Source organism: Peromyscus californicus, unplaced genomic scaffold, assembly GCF_007827085.1.
Source record: "Peromyscus californicus insignis strain IS unplaced genomic scaffold, ASM782708v3 Scaffold_7__1_contigs__length_154581171, whole genome shotgun sequence".
Taxonomy (NCBI): domain Eukaryota; kingdom Metazoa; phylum Chordata; class Mammalia; order Rodentia; family Cricetidae; genus Peromyscus; species Peromyscus californicus.
In genome coordinates, this window is record NW_026294595.1 from 147,422,840 (window position 1) to 147,442,085 (window position 19,246).

At 48.0% G+C, this 19,246-nt stretch overlaps 1 long non-coding RNA gene across 3 annotated transcripts in view; it reads right to left on the reverse strand.

Moving 5' to 3' along the window:
- Positions 1 to 19,246, reverse strand: part of LOC128100523 (uncharacterized) — a 97,237-nt gene that overhangs the window by 68,354 nt on the left and 9,637 nt on the right. For 2 of the 3 annotated variants that reach the window (XR_008214821.1, XR_008214823.1), the window contains exon 4: positions 18,586 to 18,749. This is a non-coding gene — a long non-coding RNA (uncharacterized LOC128100523). Of the gene's footprint in view, positions 1 to 18,581; positions 18,750 to 19,246 lie in introns of all 3 variants that reach the window. The other variant, XR_008214822.1, reaches the window with a different exon arrangement.

Here is a 19,246-nt window from a genome sequence, read left to right on the forward strand (position 1 = left end):
TCACTGGCAGGCCTGAGTGGTGTGCATGGAGCTTGGGTTCAGAGTGGCCTTGCGCCCAGCCTGGAAATGAAGTATAACATAAGATACTCCATAATGATGTTTGAACCATGACTTCAGAACCTATGTTTTTCTGAATCAGTCCACACCAGATTTGGAGCTAGAGTCGGGAAATGTGACACTTGGCATGTGTGCATCAAGTTCAAGCCTTCCCTAAAGAACATTTATATTTTTTTTTACTTGGGATGGAATCTAGTTGGTTTGTTGCCTGGGAGACAAAACATACTGCTTTGTACCACTTCAATGTTAAGAGGGTTTCAATGTTGTTCTGCAAAGAGTTTACCCTGCATCAAATCCCACAGACCTCACAGTCATGCAGGCAGGGTATTCCCTTTCATTACAAACTTCTTTGGAAATGGAGAAGGTGGGGTTCACTTCTAGCCCAAGGCTGAACGCATCAGGTCCGTAAGGTCATTGTGACTTTGTGTTTCACGTTAGTCCTGATCACCATCAGCTAAGTACCAAATCTGTGCTTTAGCTCTTGTCTCCAATCCACTCAAAGCCTCGAGATAAGTAGTGCTGTTCTGGAGAAGAAACCGAGGTTCAGAAACAATGAAAAGCACTTAGGAAAACAGAACTTTAACCCAGGCCTGCACAATCCCCAAGCTGTTCTCTGCGGCAGCAGGCAGCACCCACGGACACCCTCCAGCCATGTGAGGTTTCGTTTGTGGGTTGGCCTCAGGCTCCTGACCCTGGTGGTCCACACATCCAAGCTTTGACTCCCTCCCCTGTATCTGAAGAGAAAATGTTTAACCTGGGAGTCTAGTTGTCACTTAGGGTAGCAGGAAAAAACTGACATGGGTCTTCCTCTGTGTGTGTGTGTGTGTGTTCATGTAAGTATGTGTGTGTGTGCACACGCACGTGCATGTAAACGCATGCATGCTTGCATGCATGCTCCAGCATGCAGAAGACAGAGAACAGCCTGAGGTGTTGACCCTTGCCTTCTCTACCTTGTTTGAAATAGTCTATTGTTTGCCACTGTTTAGACCAGACTAGCTGGCCCTTAAGCTTCCAGGCATTCTCCTGTTGCCACCTCCCACCTCCCCATAGGAGCGCTGGGATTACAGACACTAGTGCTCAGTGTCTGTCCCGTGGCTGAGAATGTGGGTTCTGGGGATTCAAACTCAGGTCCTCATGCTTGCACAGCAATGCCTCTACCCACTGAGCCCTTGCACCAGTCCAGAAATGGATCTTTTATTTGACTGATGTGACACATGCCTCCTCTATCTAAGCATAACGTTTCTCAATAGCTCAGCCCTTTTTCCCACTGAGACCAGGTGATTCTAGGCTGCATCAAGCTGACATTTAAAGTTAACCATCACAATGAAGGCCCAGTTCCTCCATAACCTGGCCAACATGAGTCACTGGTCTTTTTTATGACAGTCATCCTAGTTGGTGAGACATGTTTTGACTCATGTGCTCAGATACCCTGTGCACACGTGGAGCTGTCCGTGACCATAGTGCTGAAGCCAGCACGCTATTCAATATGGTGCGTCACAGCCTCCACCAAACGTGGGCAGCATCATTCCTTGGCTTGGGGTCCTGAATTGTGTAAGAGAGGGAAAGTCAGCTAAGACAGATAAGAAGCAAGTGAGAATTCATGCAGTCCCCATCTGCTCTTGGCTGTGGATGTGATGTGACTAGCCACTTGAGTTCCTGCCTCTACTTCCCCTCAATGATGGACCCTGTAACCTGGAATTGTCAGCCAGATAAACCCTTTCTTCCCCTGCCGTGCTTTTTGTCAGGGTGTTTTGTGACAACTGCCACTTGAAGTCCCTCTTGCCTGCTTTTTACTTTCCACAGCTTATATCATGATGAGCCATCTTGTGTATTTCAGTACTTGTTTCGGTCTGTCTGCGAGATAGTCCCTTAGCCTGGCCTCGGAACCCCTGGGCTATTCTAGAACTTCACAGTGTGCTTCCCCCCATTTTTCTTGCTGCTGTAGTTGTTTTGCCTTGTTTGGTTGGTTTTGAGATGGTTTCATTATGTATCCCAAGCTGCCTTCAAATTTATGTAGCCCAGGCTGGCCTCTAACTCAGGGTCCTCATAACACTGACCTCTACAGTGTTTGTGTCCCAAGTGTCCCCCACCATGCTCAGCTCAGACTCCTTTTCCCAGAGCATCCTTCGGCCTCTGCTTTTGCAAAATGCCTGTTAACTCCTGTTCCCCTTTCTCTGTTTCCTCTCCTTCCCATCCACTTCACAGCTTGTCAAAAATCCCTCAGCTTTGTGCTTCTTAACAGTTTTTATAATCCCTTCTGAACTCATGGTCTAAGTCTTTCATGCTTGCCCTGAAACTTGCCTCTAAACATTTAAAACTAATAAGTGGCTTCTATGTTATTGTAAGATTGTGTGAAGGTGGTGGGGGTGGTACTGCTTTTAGTGCCTGGGAAAGTATCTATTATTATTGGTTGCCAGTATTTTTATGGTGAAGTGAACACCAGTCAGGTGTTAGCAAGCCTCCAAAGAGGTCCCCCCAAATCCTCACCTCCTAGAACCCACACCTTTGTGTGGCCTCAGCATTGAACAACAGTATTTAACCAATATTGCAGGCACAGTGGTGGACAGCTTTCCAAATGAAGTTATAAAGAGTATCTTGGCCTCTGCTGTGTGCTGTAAGGATTACCTGGTTCTCTGCATGGTGTGGAGAATGGTCTATGGTAGCCATGTTTTCAGTTTTGAATGAATGACTTTATTAAGTGTATAGCAAGCAAAAGTAAAAAGTATAAAAAGTGAATGATATGTAGCTGTGTATGTGTGTGTGTGTGTGTAAGAGAGAGAGAGAGAGAGAGAGAGAGAGAAGATAGACAGATGCAAACATAGTATGGTAGTTTGAATGTAATTGGCCCCCATAAGCTCATAGGGAGTGGCACTATTAGGAGGTGTGGCTTGGTTGCAAAGGGTGTGGCCTTGCTGGAGGAAGTGTGTCACCAGGGGGCAGGCTTTGAGGTCTCTTATGCTCAAGCTATGCCTAGTTAAGACCACTTCCTGTTGCCTGCAAGTCAAGATGAAGGACTCTTAGCTTCTTCTTCAGCACCATGTCTGCCTGCAGGCTGCCATGTTCCACCATGATGATAATGGACTGAGCCTCTGAAAATGTAAGCCACCCCAATTAAATGTTTTTCTTTCATAAGAATTGCCATGGTCATGGTGTCTCTTCACAGCAATAGAAACCCTAAGACAGAAGTTTTGACCAGGGACTGGGGTATTGCTGTTATAGGCCTGATCATGCTTTTATTTGAAGAAACATGGACCTTGGGATGGTAGATTAGAAAAGCAGTTGAGAACCAACAACCAGGGAGCCTGCATGGGACTGACCTAGGCTCTTTGCATATATGTGACAGTTGTGTAGCATGGTCCTCTTGTGGGACTCCTAACAGTGGGATCAGGGGCTGTCTTTGACTCTTTTCCTGGCTTTGGGGACCCTATTCCTCATACTGGACCTAGCTTGGACCCAGGAATGTGTGGTTAAAAGAAGCCCTTCTCCTGACATTGCCCAAGTGATACTGAGCAGGTGGTCCCCTGTCCCAGATGATGCTGGGCAGGTGGTCCCCTGTCCACACCTGAAGAGAAAGTGCTCTTTAAACTGGTTCCAGTCTCATCCTAGCCCCTGCCCTGCCAAGTCATTTGTCCAAGCAATTGCAGCGCATGAAATGGGAACGGCATTGAATGCATTTACCCACACAAACGAGCCGGCTTGTGAGATGGGGACAACATTGAAAGCTTTTACAAGCACAAAGGAGGGCCTTCTCCAAACCTGAATCTGGAGAACAGTCAGCTGTGCTCCCCTGTGGGTGACAGTGTGAAGCATCGCATTTCTCTCTCCCTCAGAAAGCACTCCAGCGAATAACTTAAGAGTCACCTGCAAGAAGCAGGGGCCACTCCCACCTTCAAACTTCTGTGTTCTTTTCTACTTTAGCAACTCCAAGAGAATCACATCTATTTCTCAATTGTTGGTGCTTATGACCAAGATGGATTTAAGAGCTTTTTAACATCTCCAAATCTAGTGTCGGGGCTTGGAAGATGGCTTAGCTGGTCAAGCTCCTGCTGACTTAGGACGTGAGTGCCATGAAACTAGGAAGGAGACAGTGAGAGGGAAGAAGAGGCCTTCAGAGAGGGGAAAGAACAGGATTCACATGATGAGCAAACAGGAGGGGGCACGGGGAGGGGGCAGAGAACCCAGCAAGAGTGGGGCGAGAGAGCAGGGGAGGAAGTGGAGGAAGGGATTGTGAGAACAAAGTGTGTTCAAATGCCATGATGACACAAACTTCCAAAGCTTGCATCGTTTTTGCACTTTTCTGGCATAATCGGTACCTTGGTGCTCAGCAGAAGCAGCTGTTCCAAATGCTTTAATAAATGAATTAATTTAAAAATATTTGCAGAAACCTGTGGAGTCTTTAAATACATTGCCAACACTTACACATGCTCATGGGGCTGGGGATAAAGCTCAGCCAGTGAAGTTCTTACCTTGCAAGCAATCAGAATCTGAGTTCAGATCCCCAACACCAATGTGGGGGGTGGGAGTAGCCATGCACAAAGGCATAAGTATGTGATCTCAGTGTTAATGAGGCAGAGACATGTGGATCCCTGGGACTCCTTGCCAACCAGCTTAGCCTTCTTGGCAAACTCCTGGCCAAAGGAAGACTCTCAAAAATAAATGAATGAATGAATGAATAAATAAACAAATAAATAAATAACAAGGTGAACATGAAGGATTGGGTTGGTCGAGTTGGGGGCGGCATGGAGGAGGGGAAGTAATGAAAGAGACTCCTAAGAATAGTAGAGAGGGTGCCTGAACTGGCCTTCTCCTGTAATCAGATTGGTGACCACCCTAATTGCCATCAGAGAGCCTTCATCCAGTAACTGATGGAAGCAGATGCAGAGATCCACAGCCAAGCACTGGGCCGAGCTCTGGGAGTCCAGTGAAGAGACGGAGGAGGGATTGTATGAGCAATGGGGGTCAAGATCATGAAGGGGGAACCCACAGAGACAGCTGACCTGAGCTAGTGGGAGATCAAGGACTCTGGACTAATAACTAGGGAGCCTGCATGGGGGTGGCAGTCATGTGCTATGGGATGTCTTTCTGTATGCTGTGACTATGTGTTGCTCCCATTGGTTAATAAATGCTCTGCATTGGCCTATGGCAGGGCAGGATGGAGCCGGGCGGGGCGAGGGGGGGGGCGGGAATCCAAGAGAGATAAAGAGAGGAGAAAGAGGAGATGCCAAACCTCCGTCCAAGGAGCAACACGTAATGACACACAGGCAAAGCCACGGAATGTGGTGATACATAGATCAATAGTTAGGGGGTGAGCTGTTGTAAGAGCTAGCTACTAAGAAGCCTGAGCCATAGGCCATATAATTTGCAATTCATATTAAGCCTCTGAGTGATTATTTTATAAGTGGCTATGGGACTGCAGGGCCAGGTGGGACCGGAGAAACTTACAGCTACAGTTGTGTAGCTTGGTTTGTTTGTGGGGCCCCTAGCAGTGGGACCAGGATCTGTCCCTGGTACATGAGCTGGCTTTTTGGAACCCATTCCCCATGCTGGGGTGCCTTGCCCAGTCTTGATGCAGGGGAGGAGCTTGGTCCTGCCTCAACTTGATAGGCCACACTTTGTTGACTCCCACGGGAGGCCTGCCCCTTTATGAAAGGAGGAGAAGTGGATGGGAGGGGGATAGGTGGGAGGTTGCGGGAGGGAACAAGCAGAGAGGAGGGAAGGGAAACTGTGGTTGGTATGTAAAATAAATAAAAATTTAATAAAAAAATTAAAAGGTGAACTGTTCCTGCAGGATGACACCTAAGGTTCTGGCTTCCACAGGTACACATTCAAATACACACACACACACACACACACACACACACACACACACACATACACACACATACACATATACACAGAAACACTCACATACTACACAGACACACACACATACTACACAGACACACATACACACACACTACACACACACACATACACACATGCATAAACATACACACATGCAAAGCAAATACACAAGAGATTTTACATCCCCCAAATCTAGATGCCCAAGTCAATTACCATTTTCTGTGTGATAAACCACCACTTCATGATCTGCAGCCTGAGATGGCTTCTGCTCAGCAGATATCAGCTGCCCAGGAGCACTTGGCTAGGGAGTCAGCCTCCACGGGCTAACCTGGGCTGTGCATAAGGTGGTCACAGTTTTAGAAACAACAGCAGGAACACTGAAGACTTTTTAAGGGCTGGGTTCACAACACACATGTCATGACTTATACTTAATTCTGTTGATCGAATCACACGCCAAGTCAGAGCCGGGGATGGAAAAACAACTTCACCCCTGAGTGGGAAGAGAAGTATCTGTCCATTTTGATAGATTGCCACAGCTTCTCTACAGACGGGCCGCTTCAGGCATGCAAGCCAGGAAGTACTGATCTAGAGCAAGGAAGCCCTGCCTCCTCAGACAAGATGGCCTCTTCCTCAGGGATTCACTATGTGATTTGCTCATTTACATAAGCTTCCAGTTCAGTGGGCATGAAAAGACTGGCCACTCGCTATCCCAAAGTGACCTCCCACCCAATATATTCTGGATCTCAGCCTGACTTCCCTCCCTAGCATATCCCAAATCCCAGTGACCTCCCACCCTAGTATATCCCAAATTCCAGAATGTCCTCCTGCCCCACTATATTCCAAGACCCAGAATGACCTCCCACCCCAGCGTATCCCTGAGTGACTTGCAATTCCAGTATAACCCAAATTCCAGAACCTCTCTGAAAGGTTTACAACAAGCCCCCACGGTCAGGCGTGTCTGCCTATGCCTGGCGGATACTTCCGCCTGGCTAGGTCCAGGTCCAGATAGCCATTTCCGGGTCAGGGCATCTCGCGGGACCAAGATCCATGACGTCCCACTAGCCACGTAAGCGCGCAACGTGGCCATGTGATCTACGCGCTTGCGCGTAGTAGTGACGCTGATCTGTCCACGCCCAGCCTTTAAAATCAGGCGCCATGTTCCCGGTTCCTTCTTCCTCTCCACACACGTGTTTCCCACAGGCCTGCTCACTCTCTGTCCCTTTAATAAAACTCTTGTTAGCGGATTCTGTCGTGTTTCGTGGCATTTCCTTGCAGGGTAAGCACACAACGCAGTCGAAAAACTAACACTCTCCTCACACAAAGTATCCCAACTTCCAGGGTGGCATCCACTCCTGTAAACTGCAAAGAGCCAGGAGCCTGCCACAGCACCACTACACTGTACCCTGAAACTGCCTTGTCTCCCCAAGAATTCTCTCCTTTTCTAGTCACCCTGTTTCCTTCTCCAGCCAAGGAATAATCTGCATGGCTGAGGAGCCTGAGCCGAGAACCCACAACCTGGGTTATGAATAGGCACAGCTCTGGAACGGGATTACACGCCACTCACTCCAGGTCCCTCAGGTTCAGTGCCCCCAAATGCAGATCTGTGCATGCTGTTTCCATATTTCATCCTGGAGATATGTTCATTAGTTTGTTCATTTTGTACAAGTGCAGGTTCGTTTTGAATATGCCAACAATGTCCAATAAGAAAAGAAAACAACAATGGTTTGTTTCTTTTCATTTAGCCCTGTATCCCCCAGTGTGATAGAGGTATAGCGGCTTCCCACAAGAAGCAATTTGTGACTCACACAGAGGCGTTCTGTGAAAGGTGGAGAGAGTCCACAACTCAGGGAAGCTGTCTTAAGTACTTACATTTGCAAATTACAGCTCTGACAGAACTACTTCAAAAGTCATGGGGCAGGCGCATGTCCCTGCCTCTGTGATCACCGCCACGGGAGAGCCTGCAGCACCACCTGCTGGGTATGGACATCTGTTACAAGGGTACCCTGGGTTGAGAGCAGACCTCACGGTCACTGCCCCAGGTAGCCAGGACCTGGTAACCAGGGAGCCATGCTCTTCTCTCTTTTGCAGGGCCTGCCTCTGCAGTCCCCTGAAACCTAAGACCGAGTGCCTCCCAACAGAGCGAGCCGTCCTCCTTCAACAAGCATGCCTGAAATGTGCAGGGACAGGAAGGGCTCCCAAGAGCTGGCCAGCCACCTGGGTTGTCACCCCCATTCCCCCTTACTTTTCTAAGACCTGCGTTTTCCCACCTGCAAAACTTAAATGAGGCCAGACTCCCGGGGTTGTTGTTCCCAGGACCAACAACAGCCAGTAACATTGAGCCTGGATTTCCTCTAAAAAAGCAATAAAAATGACTATGATCTGTAGTAGCGTTCCTTATCATGGGAAGAGTGGGCACCGCGGGATTAAGCATTTGACAGGCTCTGAGAATATTTGTAAACCTTGGCATCCCATAGAAACAGAGGTGTTTCAGCCCCATTCACTGATGGGAAAAAAAATAAAACCTCATTAAATGTTCAATGTCTATGGTTTTAGTACAAGCAATAACTAGACAATGGGCAGGCTAACGGAGGTGAGACGGTGCACAGGTTTATCATTGTGCAGAAGCACAGCAGCTATACAAGGCATGGGGCTCAAAGGAGAAAGTCAATTGCCAAGAGTTCAATATCTCTTCAAAGGGGCGGGGGGCGGGAGGGGGGCAAGGTTGAGTTGCTGGTGATTTTAGAGGGGCGGTGAATGATTTGGGGTGGGGAGGCACAAGAGTCAAAGGCCTGGGACCAACTTCCTCTGGGTGTTTGACTCTGAGGCTCCCTTCTTGCAGGGTGAATTGAGTCTTCCCTGGTTAGTGAAATTTCAGGAAGACTGAAGGCCAGGGATGAGGCTGAGTGCTCACCTGGTCTACACAAAGTCTCGGGTTCCACCATACACCAGGCATGGTGGTGCAGGCCTGTCATCCCAGTGCTTGGGAGGTAGAGGAAGGAGAGTCTAAAGTTCAAAGTCATCCTCGGCTGCTTAGGGAGTTCAAAGCCGCCTAGGCTATGTGAGACCCTGTCTAACGAAAAAGAGGAGGAGGAAGAAGAAGAGGAAGAGGAGAACTGAAGGCCTTCTCTTGGCAGTTCCAGTCAGGGAGAGAAGGAAACTTGGATTATCACCAATAGAGGAGAAATTATCACAACAGAGGGAGTCCCACAGAGCCATAGGGACTCTACTTTTTTTATTTTTGTATTCTTTGAGAAATTCATACAATATATTTTTAATCACATTCTTTTCAATTCCCCAGCTCTTCCTAGATCCTTCTCCACTACCTACCCACCCAATTTCATGTACTTTCCCTCTCTCTCTCTTTAAAAAAAGAAAAGAAAAAGAAAAAGAAAGAAAGCCAAAAAGCCACTAAAAACCCTGGAGTCCAATTTATGTTAGCCAACTCCTCCTGAACATGAGGCTTGCCCTTCAGTGTGACTGGTACACCCAGGGTCACTCCATCCACTGAAGAAAATGGATTTTCTCTCACCCAGCAACTATCATTTGCAAGTAGCTTCCTGGCTAGGGGTGGGACTCTGCACACTTCCACTCCTTCATGCTGGGATTTTGGTCTGGCTGGAGCGTGGGCGGGTTTTGTTGTTATAGTCTCTCCGAGTCCATATGTGCAGTTGCCCTGTTGTGTCCCCAGAAGAAAACCTACTATTGTTTTTCTGTGTAATGGTTTGAGTGAGAATGGCCCCCATAAGTTCGGATGTTTGGATGCTTGGTCCCCAATTGGTTCAATTGTTTGGGAAGATTTAGGTGTGGCCTTGTTGAAGGAAGTGTGTTACTGGGGATGGACTCTCTTGCATGGTTATTAATAACCACTCTATTGCATGTTTATAATGAAAAAGAGCAATCAGGGCAAAAAGAAATACAAAATGTATAGTCTGGCAAGGAAAGGAACACCAGGAAATTTAATATTGGAGCCAAGGCTTGTGCTGAAAGAGATGAGACCTGATGAGAAATGGAATAAAGGAAGTGGTGCCAGGATGTTGGAGGTGCCAATCCCCTGAGATGTCTGCCAAGGAGAGCTGTACACAGAGTGGAACCAACTCAAGAGAGAGGCATGATGCAGGCAGTCAGCAGAGCTGGAGGAGCAGAGCCACCTAGTCCTCTGACATCAGACACGGAGCTACAGCTTTGGAGTTGATCTCGATTTGGACCAGTATCTCCTCAGTATTCCCCAATTGCTCCTTTTTGGAATAAGCTGAGGAGGTCTAAAGATGACAGCTCCTAGTAATGAGGGAGCCTGAACTGGCCATCTCCTGCAACCAGACAAGGCTTCCAGCCACAAAACCTTTGACCTACAATTTGTCCTGCCTGCAAGATGTGCTGGGGTAATGGTGGCTCAGAACTTGTGGGAGTGGCCAACCAATGACTAGCCCAACTTGAGGCCCACACCACAAAAGGAAGCTCACCCCTGACACTTCCTCAAGGGCCAGAGGCTAGATGGCCCAGAGACCTAGGATAGAACCAAACATGACTAGAAAAAAAAAAATCAATGGAAATGACTCGTAATGAGATTCTGCTATACTCACAGATTGGTGGCTAGTCCAATTGTCCCAAATGTCATCAGAGAGGCTTCATCTAGCAATTGATGGGAACAGGTGCAGAGACCCACAGTCAAACATTAAGCAGAGCTCAGGGAACCATGCAGAAGAAAGGAAGGAAAAATTGTAGGAGCCAGAGGAGTCAAGGACATCTTAAGAACACAATGCACACAATCAACTAAGCAGGACTCATAGGGGGGCTCACAGAGACCAAAGAGATAATCAGGTAGCCTATATGAGTTTAAGCTAGGTCCTCTACATATATGTTATGGTTGTATAGCTTGGCATTCTTGTGGAACTCCTAACAGTGGGAGTGGGGTTGTCTCTGACTCTTTGCCTGCTCTTGGAATCCTTTCCTCCTATTGGGTTGCCTTGTCCAGCATTCATATGAGGGTATGTGCCTAGTCTTATTGTAACTTGTTACATCATGTTCAGTTGATATCCCTGGGACGCTTGCTCTTTTCTGAAGGAAAACAAAGAAGGAGTAGATCTGAGGGAGAGGGAAGGTGAGGGGAAGGACTGGGAGGAGTGGAGTACTGTGGGATGTCTTTCCATACACTGTGAATATGTGTTGCTCTGATTGGTTGATAAATAAAGCTGCACTGGCCTATGGCAGGGCAGGATGGAGCCGGTGGGGGGGGGTCTAAGAGAGGGAGTAGGAGGAGAAAGGAGAATAAGGGGAGACGCCAAACCGCCGTCCAAGGAGCAACATGTAATGGGATGTAGGTAAAGCCACAGAACACATGGCGATACATAGATTAATAGTTATGGGTTGAGTTAAGCTGTAAGAGCTAGCTAACAAGAAGCCTGAGCCAATAGGCCATATAATTTTCAATTAATATTCAGCCTCTGAGTGATTATTTTCTAAGCTACTGCAGGACCATGAAGTCAGGCGGGACCGGAGAAACTTTCGACTACCATGGAGGGAAAACTTCAGTCCTGATGTAAGATATGAGAAAAGAATAAATAAAATATAAATAAGTAAAGATGCAGTCACTGGATAAATAAACTCTCTTTCAGTCATAAGGGAAAACTCTCTGTACCTCTTCTTAAAAGGCTTCACAATAGAGTCTATGAAATAAACAGATAATAGATAAATCGGCCAAAGAAAGCCCACTTCGTGCATTTGCACACAAGACTCACATATTGGAAACTCAGTCGAGCCAGATGGCCAAAGCTTACACAACACTCCGAGCACAGAAAGGGGTGGGTGCCTGGGAGCTCGGTGGGCCGGAGTCATCAGCAAGTCACTTAAGCGAACACATGCTGCCGAGACACAGCTGGGCCTTGTCTCTAGGGACAGGCCTCATCACAGTAGCCTTTGCCTGCTGATGCTGTCCTAATGTGTTTCTTTTAGAGATGGACATCATTTTTGCAGAAGGTCACCTTTTCAGAGCTGTCCACATGTCTGCAAGTGTCTCCAATAGCCAGCTCAAAATAGGTCAAAGAAGTGAGGGGCACATTCTGGTCAGCCTCCTACAATCACTGTTTTTTGAGGGATGGGGGAACAGGGAGGTGTCCTGAGTCCTACTAAGTTTGGGTTGAGTTTTATTTTTTGCCGTGAGCAAGTTAGAGTTGTAATTTTTAAAAAAGTTTATTTTTTTGAATCTTCCACAATTACAATAGAACAGGGCTCTGATTGGCTTCGCAGTTACTGATTTTAGCCCCTGTCATACCTGTGCTTCTCAGACATGACTCAGAGTTCCCTCTGTTGTTCTTAGTAATGACTTCCCACATTGCCATTAGTGACTGTTTAGTACAGAACACCACTCAGGCCTCACTGGCCCCATTCTTCTGGACCCCTCCTGAGTACTGAGAAACGACGGCTCTTTCTGAAAAGCAGCGCAACTCTCGCAATGCCGAATAATTCTGTCCTCCAGTCAGCTACTTTCCTCTCAACGACTGGTTTACAATCAGTGTCTCTCCCCAAGCAGCTCAATGTTCCAGACACCTCAGGTGCTGTGTCTGAAGCCGCCCACCCTCCAGCTTAAACCAACCCACATCTTATCAGCTTCTTCCCTGATGGATGAATGAGAAAAACTACAATGGACCCTGTGTGTACTGACTGACCTTAGGGAGATGGCATCCTGGCCAATTCTCTGCCCTCACTCTGAGTGTTCTCTCTCTCTCTCTCTCTCTCTCTCTCTCTCTCTCTCTCTCTCTCTCTCTTCCCCTCTCTCTCTGTGTGCATGTGTGTGTGTGTATGTGTGTGTGTGTGTGTGTGTGTGTGTGTGTGTGTAGTGTGTGTGCGTGTGCATGTTTGTGCATGTGTGTGTCCTCACAGCAGCCCCCTGAAGCAGGGCCCATCTTTGTGCCCAGTCTACAGACTAGGAAGCTGAACCTCAGAGCGTGGACAGACTTGCCTAATCATATGGTAAGTGTGAGTTAAAAGAGCATGAGCCCTAGGCAATCGGATCCCAAAACCTGAAGCCATAAAAAGCCCTTTGCCCAAGGCATTGGGCCAATCTTCCACATGATTTGTAGAAATGGAAAGAGAAAGGCCCTAAGGGAAAAAAAAACTGGAGGAAAAAATAGAGCTCCCTCCCCAACCCCAAGACAGGGCTCCTCTGTGTAACAGCCCTGGGTGTCCTGGAACTCACTTTGTAGACCAGGCTGGCCTCTATACTCACAGAGATCTGCCTGCCTCTGCCCACTGAGTGCTGGAATTCAAGGCGTGCCCCACCATGCCTGGCTGACCAGAGCTTTCTTAATACCTCACAGTGTCTATGTTCTTACCCCATGTCTTGCACAGGCTGAACACTTTAGAGACAACATCCAACTGTGGCCTCACTCAGCACTCACTGTGAGCAGAGAGTGGCAGGCACGTATCCAGTGCCACACTAGGAATTGGCCAAGTCAAAATCAGGCCAGCTCGTGGGTTTTTTGTTTGTTTGTTTGTTTTGGTTTTTTTTTTGTTGTTGTTGCTATTTTGGTTTTTCAAGACAGGGTTTCTCTGTGTAGATTTGCGCCTTTCCTGGATCTCACTCTGTAGACCAGGCTGGCCTTGAGCTCACAGAGATCAGCCTGCCTCTGCCTCCTGAGTGCTGGGATTGAAGGCGTGAGCCACCACCACCCGGCCACCAGCTTGTGTTTATAGCCATGATTTATCCCCAAAAGCAATGAAGGAAGATGAAGACGACCTGAAATTCAGTCCATATTCGGGACTGGAGAGATGGCTCAACAGACATGCTGAAGTGTGAGGATCCCTAATACACAATCCCAGGTGGGCATGTTGTCCCACCTATAGCTCCAGCCTCGTAAAACAGGCAGGGGATCTCCAGAGCAGGCTGACTTGCCACAGTAACTGTATCAATGAGCTCTGGGTTGGATTGAGAGCCCCTGCCTCACTGAATAAGGTGGAATAGGGAATAATAATAATAATATAATAAGTAATAGGGAATGATACATCAACTTTGAGCCTCCACATACATGTGCACATACCTGCACACATATCCACCAGTGTGCCCACCTGCATGCAAACATACAGACAGACACAGACATACCACATACACACATAAAAATTAAAGCAGAGGGGTGGGGAGGTCTGTCGTAATTTAAACACGAAAAACTCCTGGGGCCAGCTACACAAGAATAGTGTCACTCTGTGTTGGAGACGACTCCGGACATCTGTGTCCTGGACTTTGTCAAGCCTTGACAAGAGGTTCCTGGCCTAATTGCAGGATATATGACTAGATAAGAGCTTCCTGGCCTAACTGCAGGAGGTGGCGATTAGGTAAACTTTCTGGAGCCTGTCAACTGCAGGGGGCCCGGGATCAAAGCGACCTCGCCCCTGACCCCCTCCTTAGGAATTTTCTCTATCCCTGCTTCCCCTGCTCCCCTCCCTACCTGAAGCCCTGCTTATAAGCCTCAATACCCAGTCAATAAACGAGACCTTGACGCGACTCAGACTGACTTTGTCTTCCTTAATGCGCCTGGTCTCCTTTCTCTCTCGTCCCCATTGATCTTTCAGGAGGTGCCTCCTCGGGTCTCATCAAATAACCTGGCCCGCGGGACGGGCAACTCTGAAACAGGCGGACAGTGGTCAGTCACATCAGTCACAGGGTGGGGAAGCCCTGTGGCCAGGGTGTTAGGGTTTGAATGTGAAATGATCCTCACAGGCTCATGTATCTGAACAGCTGGTCCCCAGCTCGTGGTACTGTTTGGGGAGGTTGCGAAACTTTTAAGAGGTAGGGCCTGGCTGCAGGAAGTGGATCTCTGGAGGACAGGCCTTGACCTGCTTCCTGCCCCATCTCTGCTTCCTATAGATGCACCCAGATGTGAGCAAGCTCCTGCTGCCAACATCTGGGACCTCCCCTGCCATGCTCCCCACCATGATGGACTGGCTGTACTGTTATATCATGAGACAAAATCAATCTTGAAGCTGCTTCAGCCCCACATTTTGTCACAGCAATAAGAACTGTAACTAATCCACAGGGACTCTGGCACTCGAGGGCTACAGCCCCAAGAACTGCCGGCAGTTCTCCTGTGTGCTTAGGCTCAGCACAGACCAAGCACACAGCAGTTGCTCAAGGAATGGTTACTGAGGAAATGGGTGAATCCATGACCCCCTTTGCAAGGGACCCACAGTTTGTGCCTTCCCCCTTCCCAGGGCAGGAGTGGCCTGCAGATATGACTCTCCGGCTCCCCCACCACCTTCCCCAGCCATGGAAAGTCTTCTGAGGTCCTGCTTTCCTGATGGTCATGCGTACATAGATGGGGTTGCTTTCCAGAAGTCATGGAGATATGTGGGTCCTTATTCCCACATTGCAACAAGAGAGCTGGGGTTCAAGGGTTTTCAAGAATTGTTGTTTTAATTATGGGGGGATGCATACGAGTGAGAATGCCCAGGGAAGCCAAAAGGTGTTGGGTCTTCTAGAGCTCAAGTTACAAATGGTTATAAGCTGCCTGATGTGGGCGCTGGGAACTGAACTCAGGTCTTTTGCAAAAGCAGCAAGTGCTCTTCACCTCTGAGCCATCTCTCTAGGCCCTCAAGTTTTCTTCAAATCCTTGGGGCCACAAGGCTAGTAGTCACAAGCTCCAGAACTTACTTCTGATCTGTTTGCCTCCAGAGATCTAGCCCTGTGGCCACCCTCGGATGTTGTCTCACTAGGGAGAAGAGTCTGTGAGTGCACAAGATGGACATAGGTACCCAATGTGTACTGAATGAACAAATAAATGAGTGGATGAGAGCATCTCAAAGAATGGATTCCTCGCAGGATCTGAGGTTACCGGACGTGATGAATAATGGGGACTGGAAAAAGGCCAGTGTTTCCAATTTATGAAAGCCAGATGATGACAGGGAAATCATCCCCTTATCCATCACCAGGAGATGGTCTCAATCATGGCACCTGTGCTGGTTTAACTAAGAATGGCCTCCATAGGCTCATAGATGTGAATACTTGGCCACCAGGGAGTGGCACTATTTGAAAGGTTAGAAGGTATGGACTTGTTGGAGGAAGTGTGTCACTGGCTTTGAGGTTTCAAAAAGCCCATTCCAAGACCCGAATCTCTCCCCTCCCGCTGCCTGAGGGTCCGGTAGAACTCTCAGCTCCTTCTCCAGCATCATGTCTGCCTGCATGCCGCTATGCTCCCTGCCATGATGACAACAGACTAAACCTCTGAAACTGTAAGCGAGCCCCAGTTAAATGGGGCTTTCCTTTATAAGTTGTCGTGGTCATGGTGTCTCTTCACAGCGATAGAGCACTGACTAAGACGGCACCACAGAATGCCCCACAGCTTTGAAAATAATGTTCCAGCGTGCCAGCCTCAACAGCAAGACCATGGGCAAACTACTAAGGGGAAAAGTCATGTCAGAATGTGCATGGACACAGGCTGACCCCATTGTCATCCATTCCTGGGAGGAGTACTTCAGCAGAACTTGGGTCTCCTGACCAGAGAGGGGTGAACTGACAACCTCGCTGGGAGGAGGGAACAGCTAGCAAGCAAAGCGGAAGTGAGTGGCCGTCACTTGTCATGGCGTCTGCCCTTGTACCAGACCCAGGCCCGTAAGCATTTGGAGACTTTTGTCTTGCTTAGCCTTCTGCTATCCCAAACGGTAGCTACACGGACCTTTTCTCTTTATAAGTCACTTGCCTCACATATTCCATTGTAAAATAAAGCTGACTGATGTTCCTTCCTCCTCAGCAATGCTTTGAGATAGATAGGTTTCACAGGTGCATGAGGACCAGGAGGCGGGGCCACTGACAGATTTCACAGGGGCATGAGGACCAGGAGGCGGGGCCACTAACAGATTTCACAGGGTCATGAGGACCAGGAGGCGGGGCCACTGACAGATTTCACAGGAGCATGAGGACCAGGAGGCGGGGCCACTGACAGATTTCACAGGGGCATGAGGACCAGGAGGCGGGGCCACTGACAGATTTCACAGGGGCATGAGGACCAGGCGGCAAGCTCACTGCCATCTCAGAGGCTGCTGGCCACAGAAACTGTGCTGGGCACCTGCTTTCGAGTAGCTTCCAGTGGGATGAGGATCAATACTTTGCTCTACCAACCACTGAAAACCAGCTCAGAGTCCCAGCCAAGCCAGGCTCCTCTCCCCGCTTGCTACAGAAGGAAATCATTTTCTATAATGAGGTCTTCACGCCGTTCCCTAAAAAGGAAAGTTTGTTATCAGCCAGCCTCTGCTTCGTTACTTTTGAGACGCACAGCCAATTTTTCTGGGTGCCAACGTCTCCTCTCTGTGTCGTGCAAACGTGAGTCTGAGCTACAAAGGGCCATCACCTCATAATCTGACCGTTAGAAAGATGTGAAGAGGGGCATGCTACCAATCGTGTTTCGGTTTTAAATTCCAATAAAAATGAGCTGATGCCTGAGGTTTGAAGGTGTTTGTTTCCATCTGCTTCTATTGTCCCTACCCTAAGGGCTTCCCGAGAGAGTCACGTATACTGTCTGCACCCATGTTGACTCAGTGGCTCTTTATTTTTTTAAAATCGTGTTTGTGTGTGTGTGTGTGTGTGTGTGTGTGTGTACACTCACACACAAGAAAAACAATACACATGTGGAGGTCAGAAGACATGTCAGTTCTCTCCTTCCACCGTGTGAGTCCCAGGGATCGAACTTAGACTGTCGGGCTTGGCAGCAAGCGTCTTTCCCCGATGAACCATCTCACTAGCCCAACTCTTTGGGGGTTTGGGGGGGGTGTCTGTTTGTTTGTTTGTTTGTTTGTTGTTTTTTCCAGCTTTTCAAGACAGGATTTCTCTGCCTAACAGCACTAGCTGTCCTGGAACTCGCTTTGTAGGCCAAGCTGGCCTTGAACTCACAGAGATCTGTCTGCATCTGCCTCCCCAATGCTGGAATTAAAGGGATTAAAGGGTTCCATGAGCCATCACTGCCCGGCTCAACCCTTTGGTTTTCTTGTTTGTTTTCATGTCATCCCCCTTGCTCTGTCTACTTTAGACAAGATATTCGGAAGATGCAGAAATATCGCTATGTCTTACCAAAACTTCTCCAGGATGGCACACAACAGCCAGGAGCCACATGAATAAGGACACACAGACACTGACAGGACAAAACCCTAAGGAAGTGAAGCATGACAGTAATCAACAGCCACCAGCTTTCCCACATCATGTGCACAGAGAGCGTGCCACCAGATTGTTACCAGTGTGAAGTTCAAGTCAACTCCATGGTGTGTAAATGGTCCTTATTTTGTATGTTTGTGTCTTTTCTTGAAACAAATTAAATCATAACCTATGTCCCCATTAGTCCACCATGCCCAAAAGTCCCTACAACCTACATGAACACCCCATGGGAAAAAATGGTATAGAAACTGTAGTATATAGAATATTCCAGAAGAACCCTGAGATCTTCAGTGTAGTGCCAAGGAATGATTTGAGATGTGGAGAGCTACTAAGTGTTCACTTTAGAATTGTTTCTCTTAATATATGCATAAGCTAGATAGTATGAAGACTGACTAATAAAATACTGAAATGTTATTATCAGTTACTATTTCTGAAACTATTATCCAAGTGGCTCAGAGATCACATTATTCTCTGGCTGTCATGCAAGCTTCTGAAAATCATGTTGGGCAGGGGTTGGGGGCGTGTGTATCCCTGTGAGCAGAGTGCTTACCTACCATGAAGGAAGCTCAGGGTCCAGTCCTAAAACAGCATGGAAAGCGGGTTTGGTGATGCAAGCCTGTGAGCTCAGCACCTGGTGGGGAGGAGCAGGACAGTCGGGAATTCTTGAGGTCATCCTCGGGCAAACAGCAAGTTCAGGCTAGCCTGGGCTATGTGAAGACTGTCAAGACAGAAACAGAAAGATGAGAGGGAGGTCAACCTCAGGCGTCTTCCTTAGTTGCTTTCTACCTTATGTTTTGAGGTAGGGTCTCTCACTGTCCCAGAGCTCATTGATGAAGCCTGGCCCACCAGCCCTGTGGATCTGCCCCTCTGCCATCTCACCAGTACATGGAATACAACTATGTGCCAACATGCTTTTCTCGTGTGTGCTTGAGGGATCAAACTCGGGTCCTCATGCTTGTCAGGCAAACACTTTACCAGCATATCTTTCTCCTCAGCTCTATTTAATGCAGTTTTTAAACAACGAGAGAAAACCAGGAGGTATTGACAGAACCTGAACAGTGAGAGTTAAGATCTTGGTACCCCCCATCTCCACCTCACCCCAGCGAGTGTCCCTCCAAAATGTTCCCTGAGTTCAGTCCACCCAGCATCCCTAGCTGTTCTAGTTTCAGTCTGTTACTGTGGCAAATACTATGACCAAAATCAGCTTTGGGAGGG